The sequence below is a fragment of the Silene latifolia genome, chromosome Y, assembly GCF_048544455.1.
Source record: "Silene latifolia isolate original U9 population chromosome Y, ASM4854445v1, whole genome shotgun sequence".
NCBI classification, from domain to species: domain Eukaryota; kingdom Viridiplantae; phylum Streptophyta; class Magnoliopsida; order Caryophyllales; family Caryophyllaceae; genus Silene; species Silene latifolia.
Window position 1 is genome coordinate 12,458,736 of NC_133538.1, and position 7,305 is coordinate 12,466,040.

Sequence of the window (7,305 nt, forward strand, 5' to 3'; positions counted from 1 at the left end):
AAGCCAATTTTGGGGGATGCCTAGTGAAGACCCTCATTCTCATATGGAGACTTTTTGTGACTATTGTGATGCGATTTCTCAAACCGGTGTAACTCAAGACCAAATTCGATGGGTCTTATTTCCTTTTTCTCTAATTGGCACCGCGAAACAATGGTTGAAAGGCCTTGATAAGGCTACTCTCGGAATTGATTCTTGGAAAAAGTTGGCTCTAGCTTTCTACAAAAAGTTATATCCACCGGAAAAGACTAACATGCTAAGAGCTCAAATCATGGGCTTTAAGCAAAGGGATGAAGAATCTTTTTATGAAGGTTGGGAGCGATTTAAGGGAATTTGTCGCTCATGTCCTCACCATGGACTTAGCGAGTGGTTCTTGGTACAACAATTTTGGAACGGTCTTTATGAAGATTCAAGGAACATTCTCAACGTGGGATCAAATGGAATGTTCACCGAAGGTTATGATAATCAAACTTGGAACAAAATTGAGGAAATGGCGGTCCATAACTCACAATATAGTAGACCTCGCAAGGCTACTAGAGGAGGAAAGCAAGAAGTGGACTCCATTACTCAATTGGGTGCTCAAGTTAGTGCTCACATTGATACCATCAATTTGAAGTTTGAAAAAGCTATGGCTAGACTTGAAGAAGCCTCAAAATCACCAAGGCATCATGTTAATGCCATGACGGCATCTTCATCAATCCCAAGTGGGATATGTGAGAATTGTGGAACTTTGGGACATGACCAAAGTGAATGTAGGGGAACAAATGCATAAGTGAATGCTTTCCAAGCATACAAGTGTGGTACCCCTTATTCAAACTATTACAATCAAAACACCAAATTCCATCCAAATCTCTCATACAAAAGCCAAAATGTTCAAAACCCTCAACCAACATACACCCCACCTCCCATGAGAAACCAAAATCAAAGACTCTTTTACAACCAAAACCAAGGTTACCAAAATCAATCTCCATACAATCAGCAAAATGACCAAGGTTTTGATGTTCAAAAACCGGTCCTCCAAATGCAAAAGAATCAACAAGAGTTTTTCACTCAAATGCAAAAGGATAGTCAAGCAAAGGAAACCACCATCAACAACATCCTAGCTCACACCAAAATATTGGAAACCCAATTGACTCAACTAGCATCTTCAAGCTCACAAAGACAAAAGGGGCAATTACCACCTCAAAGTAATCCCCCAATACATGAAACGGTTAGTGCCATTCACTTGAGGAGTGGTACAAGGTATGAAGCACCGAAGAAGCAAGTTGAGGATGAAGTTGTGGAAGCTAGTGAAATTGTGCAAAACTCCAAGGATGGAGAACCATCAAAAGAAGAAATTTCAAAGGAAAATGAAGACAAGGTCAAGGAGAAGGAGCCCATTGTGATTAGACTTCCTTTTCCGAGTCGTCAAGCCAAGCCCAAATTTGATGACCAACTTGGAAAATTTATGGAAATTGTGAAGAATTTGGAAGTCTCAATTCGTTTCACGGAATTAATCAATCACGTGCCGGCCTATGCAAAATACATGAAAGACATCCTCACAAAGAAGAAGTCGATCCGGAAGCTTGAGACTATCGCTTTCACTAAGGTGAGTAGTGCAATACTTCAAGGGAGTTCACCTCCAAAACTCAAATATCCGGGAAGCTTCTCAATACCGTGTACCATTGGCGACACCACGATCAACAAAGCCTTATGTAATCTAGGGGCTAGTGTGAGTGTTATACCGTACTCGGTGAGTAAAAGGTTGGGGATGGGAGAGCTTAAATGCACGAATATTACACTCCAAATGGCCGATAGATCGACGAAGACACCATTAGGGATATGGGAAGATGTTCCCGTAAGAATTGGGAAATTTTTCATCCCGGTGGACTTTGTCATTGTTGACATGGAAGAAGACTCCAATATTCCAATCATTCTAGGAAGACCTTTCTTACACACCGCGGGTGCGGTGATTGATGTGAAGCATGGAGAGCTCATTCTAGAAGTGGGAGATGAGAGCATAACTTTCAATCTTGACAAGATCATGAGAGCTTCCCGTTTGCATGAACCATGTTTTATGGTTGATCATTATAGCCGGAAGGATGTTAGGAAGAAGTCGGAATTCCAATGAAAGAAGAAAATTGAAGATGCTTCATTCAAAGACTAAGTGAATTATAACAAAGAGAGCTTGAAAAGCTCACCAAAGTCAAGCAATGAAGAGGATGGCCTTATTGGCCAAGACAAGAAAATGGGAGAGTTGTCTCCATCAACTCAAGAGATCTTTAGTGATCAAGTAGATGAAGTCTTTGGTCTATGGGACGATGAGTTTGACGGGATTTTCAATCCCTATATTGGCAATGCTATCGATCAAGACCGACAACAAGGGCAAAGGTATATTGAAGATCTTTATCATGATAATGAACAAGCTTTTGATTACTTCTTTAAGGTGTTGAGCAACATCAACAACACCTTGACATTCCCCCATGACATCTCACTAAGGATGAGAGTTTGGTGGAGTCCTCCCTAAACCACCATTTGTAAATATTTCTAACTCCCTAACTCGCATTTTAATTCTTACATTGCATTTTTTGTCATTTTTGGATTTTTATGCTTTGATCAAGATAATTATCATTTTTGAGAGAAGTGAGGGAGGGACTAATAATTCAATTGATGTGTAGTGCTTTAGCTTAGTGTGGGGATAGCAATTGCCTAGGCTATTCATGCCTTAGTAGTGCCCCCACAATGAAGAACACGAGATTTGAAGAATGAAAAATGACAAGGGATATGCAAGTATACGGATGGAACTGAATCTGGGTAAAAGGGGCAGAATCCGAGCGTCTTCATGGGAATCCGCCCGTCTTTAGGCAATCCGGGCATCTTTGTCAGAATCCGCCCGTCCATCTGAGCTGAAATTTTGAAATTTTGGGGCTGTTGATAAATCCGAGCGTCCTGCAAGAGAATCCGCCCGTCGTCAGAAAGACGCCCGTCCTGAAAGGAAAGACGCCCGTCTTTTTGGCTGGGAAAAACAAGAAAACTCACTGGAAGAGAATCCGCCCGTCTTCAGCAGAAGACGCCCGTCCCGCAATTGACAAATCCGAGCGTCTTTGCTGAAAGACGCCCGTCTTTAGGCGAGATTCCTGAAGCTAAAACAGGCAGAATCCGAGCGTCCCGAAGGAAAGACGCCCGTTTCCCCCTGCTATTTCAAATTTTTCGGGTATTTTAAATACCCCATTCATTTCTTCATTCCTTCATTCAAAACACTACCCATAAACCCCAAAACTCAAAACCATCATCCTCTCCATCACCAAAACAAGATTTCCTCAACCACATTCATCAAAATCAAATCAAATCATCCTTCTAAAAACAATTAATCACTCCTCTTTCAACAAAAATCAAACCAAGCACCAAAATCTTCAACCTTTGAGTCGATATTTGAAATTATAAAGGCAAAGCCTTTCACCTTAAAATCGATTTGGGTATACTTGGAAATTGAAGATTTTCACTCTTTTCTTGGTTCAATCATCAATGGCAAGGACAAAAGGAGCAACAAAGGCACCTAAGGCAAAGGCACTCTCAACAAGACAAAAGAGTCTTCAAGCAAAGAAAGCCTCATTGGCTATGGTGGTAGCTAGCTCAAACTTGGAAATGAGACAACAACAACCTCCCTTGGAAGCAAAAACATCAACAACTCCGGAAATTGCTCAACTTTCGAACTATCCGGAGGTAATTTTCATTTCTAACTCCCATAGGGACACATTTGCCAAGTATGCTAGAAAATCCTTTCTATCCACCAAGTTTATTTGTGAAGATGCCTTGAATAAGTTGGGTGTCCTTGAGCAAACTAAAGCCTTCTTTGAAGCCACGGGGTTGGGAAAATTGTTTGCTACAAAAGAATTGACATACCCCTCCCTTACCTTAGAATTCTTGAGTTCTTTGAAAGTTACTAAGGTAGAGACAAGAGAAAACATCGAGTTCCGCCTAGCTAATGTGAGTAGGCGCATCACCTTTGATGAATTGGGTAAAGCATTGGGTCTTAGTGATTCACCTAGTTATTTCAAGAATCCCGGAATGTATGACCCCGCTCCTCTTTGGGAGGCGATTTTCGGAAGGAAATTTGAGAACTATCATGCTAGTCGCGCTCTATTAGTCCACCATCCGGGCATTAGAGTGTGGCATAAGGTCATTGGAAATACCATCATTGCAAGAAAAGACACCAACCACTTTACCAAGCTCGATTCTGTTCTTCTTGAGTCGGCCTTAAATATTGGAAGGGAATACACCAAGTCTTTCAATTCTCTAAGGCTTTTGGTGGAAAGATAGCTAAATGTTGATTGTGGGAAGCAAGGCACCACCGTTATTGTAAATGGAGGTCTAGTCACTCTTTTGGCTAAGTACTTTGATCCGAATTTCAACAAGGATAGCAAGTATGTAGCGAAAAAGGGGGGTCATCTCATTGATATGGATGCTATGATTAACAAGTACAAGTGGGTCACTCATAACCCTCTTGACACCAAGTATGGGTGGCTCACCAATGAGGCATTTACTTTGCCTTCTAAGATTTGTCGTTTGAGTGTCCATCGGACCAACTACCTCCTTCCCCTCTCAAAAGAAGCCGAATACATCATCCGACAACAAAGGGATGAAGTTGAAATGCCCTCCTCCTCCATTGTCACACCACCCTATACTTTCAAGTACCAAGAATTCAAACCCGAGGGTGTTGAAGCAAACAAAGATTATATGACTCTACTTATGCAAGAGATGCACAAGCAAGCTTTTAAGGATCGGGAAGATGCTTACTTAGCCCAATATCCACCCCTCCTTCATTTATCTAGGCAAGGAATACTTGTTCCTTCATGTCCTTTGCCTAGTTGGGCGGATAGGGAAGTCTTCTTTTCGAGTGCATCTAGGGGTGAGATTCCAGATGAAGATGAGGTTGTCGGTGATGAGGTTGTTGATAGCATTGAGGAAGAGGCTAGTGAAGAAGAAGAAGAGGATGATGAACAAAGTGAACAAGAAAGTGAAGAGGGAAGTGGTGATGAGTCCACTTCTATTGAGGAAGATGATGATAATGATGATATGGTGGAAGACTAGCAAGCTTTGGAGGCTCCTACCCTCTTGAGGTTTCCTTACTTCTTTCTTTGTTTTATTTACTTTATCTTGATCATGGTTGGAGTAGTCCTAGCAACATAGAGGACTAACACCTCGGCCCCTTTGAGGTGTTCTTATTTCATTGTTCCCACTTTTGAAAATCCAAAATGACAAATTTAGTTTCATTCATTGCATATTGTGTGCATGGACTACCCCAACTTTAAGACATTAGAAATAATGTCTAACTTGGTTTGGGGAAGTACATGCATACGCAACGGGAGGTAATCTAAATTACGCTCTCCGTCATAAACAAAAACCCATGCATCATGTAGTGTAGATTAGTGTAGCTTGCATTTAGAGTAGAATTCATGCATCATGCTTGCATGATTTCCCATCATTTTGGCCATTGAAGACAATGCCCATATTAGTGTGGGGATGGGGAATTCTAACTTAACTTTTATTCAAAAATCCAAAAAAATTGAAAAATTTTGAAAAACCATAAAAATTTAAAAAATTGAAAAACCAAAAACAAGTCCATTTCCTTTGTACTGTAGTCATGTATATATTGTTTTTTATATATTGTGTTTGTTTTATCCTTGTTCACATTGATCGACTACGCCACATCCGAGACACGAGGATATTGAAGACCGCATGGTATGATCTTTCCAATCGCCTTTTTCCTCTTTATGTTAATGACTATGTGGCTTTATTTTGATTGATGCGGTATAACAATGTGAACTTAGGACTTGCATTTAGTTTAAATCTCATATTAGTTGGTAGAATCATTTACATTAGGATGTTTATATGCTAGTTGCATCATGGCATGTAGTTTGCATGTTAGAAAAATTTTGCGAAACCGTCTACTTGGGAAGCTTGACAAGTGTATGTAGGCCCTAGTAGATGTTTTTTCTTCTTAAGACTTTGCTTGTTAGAATGCTTGTAAAACACCCTAGGATGTGTCATGCTAGTATCCTTTGACCTATGGATTAAAGCCTAGTCAAGAGTACCTTGTGGTGTGATAACTCCTTGGCTACCGTTTATTCCAAGGTGACCCTTGAAACCATGCATCCATCCATCATCCATGTTCTACCACATTTTTGTCATCAAAGGGAATGGGCACAAAAAGAAATCAATTTGAGTTCAATGAAATGAAAAGTGAAAGAAAGTTTGCAAAAAAAAAAATGCATCAAATGAAAAGAGGGGCAAAAATAGAACTCCTAAAGCTTCAAATATAAGCCACCCTCACTACATATGGGGTGACTTTGAAAATGTTCAAAAGAAATGCAAAGAAAAGTTGAAAGTTGTCAAGTATTGAAATGCCAAAAATCAAAAGAAATGGCAAGAAAGTGTTCTAAAATGTCAAATGCCACAAGAAATTGGGGGGAAAAACAAAAATAAAAGCAAACTCCCAAAGTGAAACTCAAATATCTATTGATCCCTTTATCCATCGTATCCATTTTTGTGCATGGTAGAGAGGGGACGACCCTTCTTCTTGTCTAGTCAAGGGGGGGAATTCCGCGATCCTCCAGTGTTTCTAACACCATAGGGAGTCTACTCTTGACAAAAGTATTTAATGATTGAGGACAAAGGTACCCTAGCTTGAAACAATTTGGAGGTGATTTATTGGTATCCTTCTAGGCTTAGTAGTTTGAAGAAATTGCATCTATGAAGGAGTGTGTACCCTTGAATTGCTTCCCTTGTAGATAATTTCCGCCACTTAGATGAGGAAAGTGGCTATTCTTTTGTAGATGCATCCATTACTTGATTTAGTGTGCTTAATGTTTGGATGTGTCGCCATTTTGGCAAGACCCACCTTGCCTTGCAAGAACGCATCCTACCTTATGGTTGTCTTGTTGTGAGTTGAAGGGGCGGAGTGAGACCCGCTAATTGTCTCATATCAGCTATGTTATTAGGTTAGTTTAAAATAATGGTCCTAGTGTTTGTCACCTCTTTACTCGGGACGAGCAAAGGTTCGGTTTGGGGATATTTGATGTGACCATGATTAGAGCATATTTAGTCCCCGAATTAGCCTTGTTCCCATGCTTTTTAGTGCATATTTGGGTCATTTGTTGTCTTTAGTTCTTGGTTTTGCATATTCTTTGAGGTTTTGATTCCTTGGTAGGAAAGGAGTGCAAACCTTGCATTTTCATGGCAAAATGAGGCTAAATTGATTGAATTCAATGACCAAGCATCAAGGAGAGACAAGATTAGAAGGCCTTTGTACATAATATAGTAGATGGG

The 7,305-nt window shown here is 40.3% G+C and overlaps 1 non-coding gene across 1 annotated transcript; it reads right to left on the reverse strand.

The window, feature by feature from the left end:
• Positions 1-250: 250 nt before the first annotated feature.
• Positions 251-357, reverse strand: LOC141634932 (small nucleolar RNA R71). Its single transcript, XR_012539646.1, has one exon. It is a non-coding gene; the product is annotated as a small nucleolar RNA R71 (small nucleolar RNA).
• Positions 358-7,305: the final 6,948 nt, after the last annotated feature.